The sequence below is a fragment of the Emydura macquarii genome, unplaced genomic scaffold, assembly GCF_026122565.2.
Source record: "Emydura macquarii macquarii isolate MOO-44397 ecotype Brisbane River unplaced genomic scaffold, CSIRO-AGI_Emac_v2 contig_3220, whole genome shotgun sequence".
NCBI classification, from domain to species: domain Eukaryota; kingdom Metazoa; phylum Chordata; order Testudines; family Chelidae; genus Emydura; species Emydura macquarii.
The window spans coordinates 4,841,132-4,855,182 of NW_027133357.1; positions in this window are offsets into that span (position 1 = coordinate 4,841,132).

Sequence of the window (14,051 nt, forward strand, 5' to 3'; positions counted from 1 at the left end):
AACACAAAATGCCCCCCACCACTACAAATAATGAACGGCAAGTTTCCTTGTGGGCTAGTGAATATCCTTGTGGCTTTCAACAAAATCTATTCCATAACCAAGAACCCAGCTCCCTCTACCCTTCCTAGTTCTTAGCCTGGGTTTTGTCTAATGGTACCTTCTATTTACATTCTGATTCCCCCATTTTAACCTTTGTTTCCTAGTCAGTTTTTATGACACCACCTGAAAATAAAGCAGGTGCCCAGCATATGATTATTGGCCATGGTGTTTTCATTGATCTCCCATGCTACTGCCAGACAGCCATCCTTCCGAGTTAGAGCTGGGTGAAATGTATCAAACAAACAGTTTATTGACTGAAAAATGCAATTTTGGGACACTCAAAGCGATCAGTGAATTCGGTATGAGTTCAGCAAACAATGTTAACTGACTAGAAAAAAACAAACATTTTTCCAGAAAAGCCAAAGTGATTCATTTTGACACTTTTTTTTTAAATGAAATGTTTCAACTTTCCATTTTGAAACATTTCATTTGGAAATTCAGCTAGGTTGATTTATAAAAATTTAAAGGTTAAAAAATACCCAAAAATGTAACAAACAAAACACCAGGGGAGGAATTGAAAATAACATTTCATATGACCCAGAGCAAATTTTTTTTTCATTTGTTTGTTTTGGCTAACAAACCAAAAAATCAGTTATTTGCTCAACTCTGATACAAGCCATGTTATTAGAGTCCATTTAACTCTGAACACCAGCCTACTGTCATTGAAGCCAAGAACTTACCAAGATTCAAAATGGGATTGGACATTTATGTGGATATCAAGAATTATCATAATTAATGACAGTGGTTTTTTGGAAGGGATGCTAAACTTTGTGCTTCAGAGTTTAAGCCAATCTCTAACTATTAGAGACCAGGATGAGACTTTCGTGGGAGGCAGTTTATTCTACATTTACTACTGTGATGTTCTTACACTTTCGTCTCAAGCTGCTGGTGTTGGCTACTGTTGGAGGGCAAACCGTAACAGTGCCCTTACACCATTAGCTAAGTTTCACAGCTGGGCCCAATTGTATGAAAGTCCTAAACTAGATGCGAAGCTCCAAACTCCCCATGCACCAAACATCTCCAAACATCACAGCTCAGGCTTGTTCCTCTAATAGACTCAGAGCAGAACAGTGTATCCTAACACCCCAAAATTCTGGAGAAGTCTGGATCCAAATCCTTCTGAGCTTGGGCCCATTTCCCAGAAAGGAGCGAGCTGTAAACACAAGCATCTGATGATTCCATCGAATAGTAATGCACCACCGAACCTATGCTTTAGTTGCCCTGGCACCTTACACTCTTCAAATGGATGGATGGGCATTAATTGAAGCAGATGGCTTTCCGTTCACGTGCCTGAGATCAGTGGTAGGCCCAGAATGTCAAGACCCTGGATGCCGCAGGAGAAGAACATTGAGGGGTTGTTCACATCATGGTTTGAAGCCCTCACTGGAAAGAGGAGATGTCTCTGGAGTTCTGTGGCTGAGCCATTCCTCAAGCTGTTTTGCTGCTCTTTAAGGAAGGCAATAGACTGTATAGTTATCACCTGAAATGGGATGAAATCCCTCCCACCAAACTATACAACCTACTACCTCACCTCCACAGAGCAGTACAGGGGCCTGGTGTGCTCCACAGCCACAGTCCCAACCTGGTACAAGAGCATGCTTGAACTCAGCTCAGACCCCACCTGCAGCACTGGGGTGGTCGTGTGATGACCTGACTGTCTCCTTAGGAAAGACAGTAGATTGTATAGTTAGCTCAAAGGGAGGGTAAGACTCCACAACTATTCAATCTACTACCTCAGCCTCAAGGACAGCATAGGGCCAAGCTGGCCCATCCTGATGAGGCGGGGACGGCAGCTCCAGGAGGAGAAGGTGGGCGATGTGGGTACTGCAAAGAGAAAAGAATAAGCAGGGTCAACTTTTGTGGTGACAGAGGGAACAGCGAGTGTAAAGCGTTAGTCCTGTCCCACCCCTTTCACCTCTCACTTGGGCTTCCTCTCCTTCCTTAAACACCCTTTGATTTGCACAAGCTAAATGAATCCCAGTCAGCAATTAAGTTGGCTGCGAACTTTGGCCACTTTAACTATGTGAGGGCTTCTGAATGCAACACCTTGCACCCAGGGACCTGCTGTAACCTGTATCAGCCAGACTACTGAATATAGGGAGATAGATTCATGCAGCTAGAATGTCTCTGCTGCAGTACGAAGTCTACCAGGTACCGTCTAGCCAATTAGAATGCATCTTCTGATCGTACCCGGGGCATCTAGAACACACCTACTGGGCCACAGAAATGGAGCAAGTCAGACAAGGCAGAAGACATCTGCTGAGGCACTGAGCATACCAGTTAGACTGAACATACTAGAGATAAGCAGGTACAATGCGGCTTCCAAATGTATCTAGTGCCAGGTACATCTAGGTAGCACTCATTTGCTGAGCTAATGAATGCACCAATGTGAGCAGCACCATTCCTTCAAAGTTATAACAGAGGACAGCAATACAGCAGGGCAACGTTTAACAAGTGATGAAACATGCTGGTTTTCATCCAATCCCAAGTGCTTGATGTATTTTCTCCTCTTGATCCACTTAGCACACCATCAGCATTATTTTTTATGCTCCAACCGCCCAAACACTGATGCGAACTGGCTGGGGGTGCAGGTAATTTAAAGAAAATTAATGAGCCTGGGTACAGTAACAATAGCCAGCTGCAAAGGGACTAAAATTCTCCAGAAGGGTAAAGAATGTGTGGTGCATAAGCAAAAGACAACTGACTTTAGAACAACAGATGAGATGAGCAAGTAGCACAGTATTGTCTCAAGGCCATTTTTTCTAAAGAGCTCACGCTCACATCCTCAAAGGTATTTCAGCACCTAGCTCCCATTGATTTCAATAGGAATTAGGTCCCTGAATTCTTCTGAGGATCTAGGCCTCAACTCCTAGTTAGGCACTTAAAAAAGTGGCCAGATTTTCTGACTTTGTCAGTATGTTGGATGCCCACTGAGTGCTGAGCTCTTCTGAAAATTTGCCAATACGTGTTATGATGAGAGCTGAGCCCTTGAAAATCTGGCCTTTCGTGCAGGTTATAGTGCTGGTTAAAAAGATGCCAATTATTTTTGGTGGAAAAATTTCAAAATAATGTTTGTTTGTTTTTTAATTTCCCGTGAACATGTTTCATTTTTTTCAATGAAAAAAACAAAACCTGAAAAAATTTCACTTTTTGAAAAAAAAATTCAGTATAAAATTTCCAATTTTTTTGAAAACCCAAACCCAAACATTTTTACCAAACAGTCCTCCCCCAAAATTCTCAATATTTCATTAAAAAAGGGAAAATTTCCTTTAATCAAAAAGCTATTTTTCAATCCTCCCCACCACCTCAAAAAAGGGGTCTGATGAAAAAATTTCAACCAACTCTAGTAGGTACAATTGTAGTTAAGTTGATGCAAAGCAATAGCGGAGAATGTGAAAAGGAGAGAGAAAGTATACTGTGGAAAAGTGGGCAAGCACAGAGATATCTCTTCAGTATCTTCTCCCCTACTCACACAATGGTAGGGAGGTATTTGTTTTTAAATGATGGGGGAAAGCCACAAAACAACAAAACAGCTGCTTTAAAAGCAGACACTGCTTTCAGCTTTTGTACAGTCACAGTCCTGCGAGACTGCCAAAACGATCCAGGGACAGGTGGAGTTTCCCAGCAGGAAATCAGGCCTTGCTTCTCTTAAAATCTTTTCAATCTCCTCAAGTAACAGTTGAATTGGGACAGAACCAACCCCAGCTTTAAAAAAAAAAAACTGCATTAAGTCAGCTATCTGCATTGACACAAAATGGCTGCCTGTCAGCCATTTTGTTTCCTTACACTTGCCTATATGGAAGCATGCAGCCACTTAAGATTTAATTTGCCTCACTGTTTTGTTAAGGTGGAAAAAAAAATGACTGTCCCAAACTTTTCAACGGCCCCAAATGTTCTCGTTCTTGCAGTAACATCATTTGCCTGTGTGAGTCCCTTCTGCTTTCTGTATTCCCTATCAGAGTTCATTCCCTCGACTCACAGCAGCTTCTTATACATTTTGATTTGCTGTAAATCCTGAAAAAATACGGCATTGATTTTGCACATCTGGGTACAGCACCATTTAGATCCAGCTCAATTGTATATGCCAGAAGTGAAAAACCTGACTAGAGAAAAGAAGCCGGTGGTCTACAGTATGTCTAGCATTCACCGAGGGTTGTCCCCACTTGAAGACGAAAATATATTTACCAAACTAGCTAAAAAGAGCTAAATATTTAAAGTCTCTCTTAAGGATTTTCAGTTTTACTTCCTGTAAAAAAGCAACAGAACCTATCTTAATTTCACACTCCACATTTGAGTGTGATTTAAAATAGTACACTTACACGAGTTAAGAGGTGCTGTATATAGGCAAAGGGAGAAGAGAAATGCAAGCAGAAATTCTTAAAATTTATTTTTAGAACCATCTTGGTGCATTTGTGTTAATCTTTCTCCTCCGTGTTTAATGAAACAGGTCACACTTGATATTAAGGTAACATTTACAAAGGGTAAATAAATGATTTACAGATGTTTTTATAAACGGCTAATCAATTGTTAGAGATTGTTCTTGTCTCCAGTAGGTTGTTAATAAGCATCTATACCATCGTCTATGAATGTACATATAACAATATATAACATGCACTGTTCATGTGCGTAACATGCTTATTACATCTACTTATCCTTTATTAACCTTTTATAAACCTTTTACAAATATGCTCTTAATATAAAGAGTGACCACAAAAAGAACACTTCCAATTAGTATCCTTACCATATATTCTGCCCTCTCTTGCAGAAAAGTCCTATAGAATGTATTAGAATGAAACAAGTAAGGTGCTGTTGACATTTAATAGAAGTGTAGAGAAATTTATTCTAAAATAGAGAAATTTTAATAGAAAATGGGACCCTAACGATTGTTCTATTTTAATAATCCTATAGATTTTGATAGGAGGGATAAAATTCTCTATTAAAGTCCATTAGGCTGCTTTGAAAATCCTACAGAAAAGCTTTCTATTAAATTCTATAGAGCTTTTCCATAAGGGTTTCATTCAGGTACTGTTAGAATTTAGACACTACTTGTACAAGGTGAAACGCTAATGCACAGTGCCAATTGTATACTGTCCACAGTATTTTCATTTACAGTCAGAACCAAACATCCCAAGCCCATGGATGCCGTACCAGCTGCGTGATTGCCACTTCCACTGCAACAGTCTACCTCGTCCTTTTATGACAAATCCATTTACATATGGAGGCAAATACCTTTTCAAAAAATCAGTCCCCACATGCTGCCCTCAATCCTGACTGCTTTTTCAAAGTATCTGATGCTCTAACACACACCCCAAAGAAATATGACACTATTACCAAAAGCGATGATCTAAATCTGATTGCCCTGTGCTGCTGGACTGAGTACGTTGTTCTGAATGTCCCCGGACAAACTGAGTGATATGACTGTTAGCTGACAAACACAGTCATGCAACTGGGGGGAGATGCAGACATACTTAAAAAATACCTACTCTTTATTGGTGCACACCCTGGTACCTTTGCCACATTATTGCACAGAAATGTAGGGGAATAGCACCAAGATCCCTTCAACTTTCACGGCATACCACTTTTCATGAAAGCCTCCACCATATATGACACCTTAAAGGTCACAGTTTGGTACGGGAAATGTCTTGTTATTATAGTACTGCACCAGGAGCGTGATAAATAACTAAACTATTAGCAGTCCAAAAGGAAAAAAAAAGACATATTTTAAAAACAAATTCACAGATCATAACGCTGAGATGAAAATTGCTAAGGGGAGGCACTTAAAACAAAAAACAAAACAAAACAGATCACTTTAGCTAATTCCATGTTTTGTTGGATCAGAGGAAAGGTCAAATCCTATTTTCATCCAAAGCAAGAAGACACACAACAGGTTAAAGGCATTGACCGGTTCTAATCATACCAAGCCCATGTGTAAAACTGTCAGCCCGTCCAAAAACAAATTAGACAATAGCACTCCCTGGTATTTTATAAACACACAAGAAAGGAGAATTGCTTTATTGAATACAGCGAACAAACCTTTCCATCCGGCCATACCGTGCAGCCACACATTTCTGCACGCACCAAGTATCGCTACATTGATAACACAAAGCTCAGTTTGGCAAACCTAGGCATTTTCAATGCTCAGCATATGCCAAAACTACCCACTCTCTGTCTCCGACTTAGGTCTCCTTCCAAACAGGTCCCTTTTTTTTTTGTGTTACAGCCGGTGCCACGTAGAGACAGAAGCGTTCGGCTCAAACATGGCCGCAGTCTCCGGCAAGAGCCAAGTCCCAGCATCCTCGCTTCCCCCTTCCAGACAGAAAACAAAATGGCCCAGCAGCAGCCATTTTGTTTGCTCTGGAACGGGAGGGGAGACGCACACCAGGAGGGCGGGGGCAAGTATAAATTAGACGGGAATCAAAACTCGGCTGAGATGTACTGCTGTATGCTCCCTTCCTGACACTGGGGAGAGAACGGCCCATCCCGCCCTGCAGCAGCAGAGAAACAGATCAAGTCCTGAGCGTTCTAACTTGTTACAGGCGACAGAGCTTGAATCTGCTGAATTTAAAGAGGTAACACATCATTCCCTAGGTCCAGCTGGGCACTCCCACCCTGGTTGTCACTGTAGGCCAGGGTACAACTCAGTCCATTCACCATTTGCACTCTGTGCAAAGCTCCTGATGAGAACAAAGCAGGAGAACGGAAACCAACCCGGGAACGTCAAAATCCGAACTTCCCTAGACAGGAAACTGCAAATAACACCCATGTAAGGGTGTGGGGTGGGGAGCCCACAGCAAACAAAGGGGCCTTTGGGAGAGAGGTTCAATGGCAATAGGGACAGTGTAACTTGTCGACTGGCTCCGTACTTATGCCAGGCGCCAGCTGCATGGCAGTTGCAGGGGGAAAGATTTTTCAGGCATTTATTAGCTAAGATCAAGCTCTCCTCCATAAACCTCTTTGTTTCTGATACAGCAGCAATGCACAGTGGTTTGGCATAGTACATGCCAGGGTTCTGTGTTCCCAGAGCCATGGATTTAGTTAACACCCCAGCTACTGGGAGCTTCTTGAACTAGGGCCGGATCCAAAGCCCAATGAAGGCAACGGGATGCTTGGCATTAAAGTACCTAACAGCGCTAGTGAACATGTCTGCTTAGTAGTGCCCTACGCAGCTCCAAGTAAAGGCCCCACATTCCCACTCCAGCGTGGCTAAAGGGCCCAAACCTGGGACAGATTCTTTTGGGGGGTGGTCTGTTCTGGTGGAATTTGGAGAAGGATCTTTCTCAAGACCTTACAAGTAATCAATTGCTGTAGTCTTTGACCACCCTGCACTCTCTTGGGCTACAGGGAGCCTGGTCTGACTTAACGGTGGGATTGTGATGAAGGAAGAGGCACTCGTTCCATGTGTCATTCGCCTCCTTTTCTATTCCAGCATGGGGAGGAGGCAGAAGTGAACTCTGAAAGGCTGGAAGCAGAGGGGTAAATCACGACGGAGGATAAGGCAAGCTGAGCTGGACTCCCATCTGAAGGGAGGAGTCTGAGTCATGTGTCAGCAATTACTACAACCTTTGGGTTTGTTCCCTCCAGTTGCCAGCCCTGTGTCCGGTTTAATCCCTCAGGCACCACCATCCCCATGCAGAAAACACCAGGGATCAGCCTGCTTTACCGGGGGACATGGTTCACACTCCAGGCTCATTTAAAGTCTCCATCCCTTTGGCGGCAGTGGCCTGTAGGGTGGCAGGGGAGGGAGTGTGTCTATGGGACAGAGGACGAGAAAGGTGTCAAGCGAAATTCAAATTGGGGTGGGATACACACATCTCCAACACGCACTTATATCCGCCCCTTGTCGACAGTTTCAGCAAAGAGGCCAAGGACTGAATGAGCCCTTCAGACTGAATTCACCCTACGTGTGGATCCTTTCAGATCTCAGGCTGAGGGGGGCTCTGAGACCGACTGAACGAAGAGGACGGTGAGTGGTAGCAAGCATTGAACCTCCATAGCTTAGAGATCTTCCCTAAACACAAGAAACACAGGACTTGCCTGACATGCAGTGATGATGACAATAACCACGGCCAGCTTCCTCTTTAGGGCCCTGCTACCAAGTCAGTCCTCGGAGGATGGCAAAACTCTCTCTGCTTCTATCCATGGCGTGGGAGCCCTCACCTCGTGCTGTTGCATTATAATGTCCCACTGCATCGTGACCATGTCAGGACACAGTGAGATCCTGTGGCGCCTCGTGTGTAGCCCATTATACATTCTAAGCATTTTGGTTTGCAAGACGCAGGACAAACCTCTGGGATGGGAGGGAGGAGAGCCCTGTTCCAACTAACAGCCCCAGCACCAAGGCTGCCAAAACCTGACAGAGAGGATGAAAACTTGAAAGAGGCCATGGCAAAATCCCCAAAGCAAGGGTGTTAATTGGGCATGTCAATTAGTCACCCAGTGCCTCAGTCTCAGATAAAGAAACTGATCCACCTTCACAATGTTCCCCAAGATCTTCAGATCTGCAGTACGTGGGCCAGGTTCTACAGTCTTTTTTAAAAGGTCCTCCTTTTTTGGTCCTGGTGGTATTGCAGGGGGGCTGTTAAACACGCGACCCTTGCTCATTCTCACCTGCGCTCATTCACACACTTCTTGCTCGTGCAAACACACCTTCATGTCCCATCACTGGCTCAGGCACACACACACACTCCTTCCCTTGTGCAGACACACACACACGTGCATTCAAGGTCCCTCACAGACGCATGGACCCACCTTCTTGCTTGCCTCCTTGCTTGTCACTTCCCCCCTTCCTTGTGTGTACCTTCACACACTTGTAGAGCATATGCACGCAGCACCTTGACTAAATTGCACTGACTATACAGCACGCATTGTGGGATGGAGTGTGACTCCAGCACTGTTAATTGTCTCTGCCACTCGTGCACCATCTCCCCGTCACCCTCATCCCCACTGTGATCTCGCCTCTACCACACACGCACTCTGTTATCTCCTGTCTAAGTGCCTCACTGTCAGAGGCTGCCCAGGTGGCCTGTAGCCCATGTTGTCGGAGAAGGTTGCCTTGCAGGCAGCGTGCCCTCAGTGTGAACTCTCTTGGGTCCATGCTGCAGCTGTTAAGCTTTTATTTAAAATGAGGCTAAAAATAAAACCTGGTGCAAGTTCCTCATTCATCAGGGACCCGCTGGGTTTGTTTCCCTCTAACTGAGAGTGGGCAGCCCCTCCAGATGGGAGTGGCTCCGAGCTGCTCCTGTTTGCTCGCTGAGCTCTGTGCACCATGCACGTTACAGCACCAGGATCACTCGGCCTTCTGTCTAGGCTCAGTGCTCTTTGTTCTGCAGGCTGCCATAGCACTTTCCCTGGGGGACTTTTGCACACTAAATTAAATATACTTTGCCCACAATGGCTGGGATTTCAAATGCGCTTCAGCTAGGCATCCATTCAGCTAGGAGTTGGCTCCCGTTCACTCCAGCGGGAGCCAAGCAATAGCAATTCACATCAATTCCCCGTGCAACTAATGGAAGCCCCAGAACATTCTACATGGAGGTAGGAGGTAACTAAGCCAGACGCTCCCCCTCCCCCGAGTTTTGAGAGCTGTATCACAAAGGGTATTGCCAGATGGTAGCTGTGAGGGGTTGGCAGAGCAGAGCAACTGAATGGGAAAGAGACAGCATGGTCCAACCTTGTATTGGGGTGGGAGAAGGCAAATACTTATCCTCCCCAACAAGCTGTGACTGAAGCCCTTAGGGCTGGGTTTGCAAACCTGTCTTGAGGACCTGGATGCACAGTTCCAATTAGTTTCTGTGGGAGCTGGGACCCCAATCCCTGAGTCTCAGCCTCGGTCTTTCCCACTGCATCTAGTGAGATCAGCTGCTCACCATCTTGTGGTCAAGCCTTAGGGTCTCCTCAGCACCAAGCCCTCACCCAGAGAACTTCCACAGTCAGGGTGTCTGCTGGAGTCTCTCCCAGGCTTCTCCTAAGTCCTTCTGGTTTATCCCCCATAGCCTTCTAGGACACATCCATAGATTCTTTTTACATAAACACCCTTCTGTGCTGATCTCTCCCCACACACACTGCCCATGTTGCTTCTGATTTATGTAATATAGAACTTCTGCCCATGTGGACAAGGAACAAAGAGCTTTTATTGGTTTCATCTGTGGACGAGGCCTCAAGCGTTCCCCATGGGAGGAACAGGGCTGTTTTCTCCTCACATGGTATGAGCGTGTGTGTGACTGCAGAAATAGGTCTTGTTAACCAGACATTTCTGATGGAGTTTTATCTCTCCGGGTTCTTATGCCAGCACCTTTCCTTGTAATATTTGAGGCCCCCCAAAGAGTGTTTAGGAAACCCTAGAATGGAAGTTTATAGAAGGGTATCTTCTATGCTGAGAGTCATAAACAGCACAGATCATTTGTGAAGAGAAGGCAGAAAGGCACTGTGGTCTATCAGTCTGAGCGTGGGACTGAATTGCATTCACCCCTCTGTCCTATCTGCCACTGACTCAATGAGTGAGTCACTTTGCCTATCAGTGCCTCAGTTTCTTCATTTGGGAGATTAACACCCACCTCTAATGGTGCTGGGAAGATTAATTAGCTAACGTCCTACAGTGCTTTGAACAAGTAAAGCACTTAAGGTGATAAATATCCTGAAACTCTAAACTCGAGACTGGCTTCAAACAAGGGTGGGCTTCCAACTGCTATAAATCTGCAGAGCACACCTAGCCCTGGGAAAAAAATCAGCCCCATTTGCATTTTTCAAGATCTATTTCCACAGCTCCTGAAGCTATTAAGAGCTGTGCCCAGAGCCCATTCTAAGTTACTGAGCCACTGACCTAGTTCAGAGTCTTCTCCTCCCAGTATCCATCACACAGGAGCCTAGAAATGAAGTTGAGGTTCTTCTCATAGCAGTGGCATTGAGGATCCATTCCAGGTGGGCAGAGAAATCCAGTTCAGGGTCTTCTCCTACAAGCTACAGCCAATGCCCATTCAACTTGTTCATGGGACTTCACCTCTGAACCATGCCCAGAGCACATTCTGGATGATTTCCCAATTCCAGTTTAGCTTCTTCTCATTCTTCCACGAAACTCACAGCCTAAGACAGACCTCCACCTGCTCAAAACAGTGAGGCTTTCACCTGGATCAAGTAACTGGGACACATTCTAAACTGGCTTTGGCTGCACAGCAGAAGTGGATGCTGTAGGCCAAACATCTTTAGCCAAAGGCCTCCGTTGGACACACCAAAAGGACAGACATTTTATGCAGTTTCAGAACTGTCTAGATGTCTGCCCATGATTTCTAATGGGAGCCACCTAGCAATGAGATTTACAAATGACAGCTAAAGTGCAACAGCAAATCTCAGGGGTAGGCTGGGGTCATAACCTACCTCTGAAGTGTCTAAATCAAACAACTGATCACCATGACTGGGTGATTTAGAAGGGGCAGACGTGTTGGTTGTGAGACTCTTGCATTGATCCTTTCCTAACCATTATTAAAACAATTCCATCTGAATCCTGCACTTCAACATTGCACAGAAAATCAACTCCCTGGACCAGCTGCATATGTGCGCCTTAGAAGAGTTTTTGTACACAGGTGGGCGTGGGGGGAGAGGAGAAAAGAGTTAGCTTTCCACTACAAAGAAGTTTTTGCCTGGAGACACAAGAAAAGGTATTTGTGCTTCAAGGGAAATCTGCCTTCATGCGCCTGGCTTGTAGAGCTAGTTTAAGGTGTCTAACAGATGCATCTAGTATGTTCATGAAGAAAATAGACACAGCAGCCTCAATCCTTCCACTGCTAGAAATGAACACCCAGTAATTGAAACGTGGCTTAACCTGAAGCTAACTGCATTTCCAGTTAAACGGCTTTCAGGTATTTGCTGCATAGGTGTTTAACTCATTAGTTTTCAGCAAATTTAGGTGGCCATTGTGAATTTAGCAGTCTGTTTGTGCCGATTCTGGAACTGGGTCGACGATTGTGCAAAGAAACCTCCTAATTGGAATCTGAAAGCCCAAGCTGCATGGCGCTTCCCACACAAGAAGACACAGATCCTGCCCCAAGGGCCTCTCCATCTAGATTGGACAAAGGTACTGGCCATAGTGGGAGGGATGGATAGAACATGAAGTCGTGTTAATTGCCTTGTTGGTAATGGAGGTCAGGCACATGTTTGTGGCCCTATAAAAGAGACAAAGCCTGATTCTCCTCTCACAGCAGTTTGACAGATGTGGAACTCCATGGATTTCAATCGAGTTACTGCTGATTTGAAGGAAATGTTCCAGGATAACAGTTATGTCATTGTTATAGGACACGTTTTCAAATTTGGCTTCCTAGAGTGAAACACCTAAATCCATGGTTGGACATCTGGGCACCCATTGTACTCAATGGAAATCTTTCTTTGGATCAGCCCTTACGGCTGAATTTTCAAAAGAGCTCAGATGCCTAAATGGGAACTAAATAGGAGCCAGATTTTCAAACACACTCAGCTGTTCCTATGGCCAGATTTTCCAAAAGAGCCCTGCACCCAACATGCTGAGCTCTTCAGAAATCTGGTCCCATAATGTGCATTCAGAGTTCTTAAAAACCTAGCCATTAATGCCCAAAATAAGTATATAGGTGACTACCTTTACCCCTCCCCCTGCAACACACCCACATACAATGTAGCCCCAAAACAGTTGCCTTTCTCTTTCCTCTCCATTGTGTGTAATAATTTCATAGAGGCTTGTCATTAATATTTCTTTGCCAACTCCCGGAGTCCTGTTGAGTTTTGTCCCATCAGTTGTCTGGATGACTCTGACTGCTTTTAACCCGACGCTTCTGACGTCGTTGATCTTCCGTGCCCTTCTTTGTGTGTTGCCATCATCCAGGATGTCAGCACTACCTGGAGAATAGGGTAGATCACTTGGGGTGCAGCAGCAGAGCCCAGAACAGGGTAAGGCCTACGTATACAGGGACTACGGCTTTAGTTTGCTTTTATTCATTCCTTGAGGGCGAAGGAGTGCATTTCAGAATGAACAGGATGATGAGATTTAGAATCCAGAGGACACCCTTGTCCAATTATAAGAGGATTTAATATAGGTTAAATTTTGGGCTTACGCTGCTCGTGACCCTCGAACATCAAGTGAAATGTTTAATTCGTAACACGTGCCACAGATTGTTTCCGGCCGAACATTGATGCTTTTGCTCTTCAGTAAGAATTGTGGGACAGTGAGGAAACGTCAGATGCTCGATGACCAGGGACATTTAAAACAACACTGACTAGCGCACTGAGCCAAGAGCGTCGGTTCTTCGGGGAGGAACCGTCTTTTTGTTCTGTGTTTTACAGCCCCTGGCACGACAGGGGCCTGGTCCATGACTGGGGCTGTTAGGATAGACTGCAATGTGAATAATAAACGACTGTGTGCTGCCCTCTGACTCCTCCCTGAAAGCCCTGGGATGAGTCTTGCCAGTTCAATGTAAGGTCCAGGGTTGGTCCTGCTTTGGGCAGAGGGTTGGACTAGATGACCTCCTGAGGTCCCTTCCAATCCTAATCTTTTATGATTCTATGAAGCATAGCATAACTGAGTGGACGGAGCATAAGAGTAGGAAACAGGAGGCTTGGGCATTGCTCTGCTGAGCTGCTGGGTGACCTTTCAGAAGTTGTCATGTTACTGTCCTGCTGTACCGCACAGCAGTGTTGCGAAGAATAATTAGTTAATGGGACAGATCCTCCATTAACTTACATTTGCACCAGCTGAGAAGTGGGACCAGCATTTGTAACGCACGTTGGACAATAAGGTGCTACATAAATGCCACGTTTTTGTTATCAGCGTAGGACAAGTTTTTAAAAAATCTGGAGTCGTAAAGATAGGCTCCAGACTCCATTATTCAGGCGTAATGGGAGCTGCTGGGTACTCATCCCTATTAAAAACCAGGCCCTTTATTTAGATGCCTTTACAGGGACTTTGGAACCCAATTTCAGGCCCCCATTTTTAA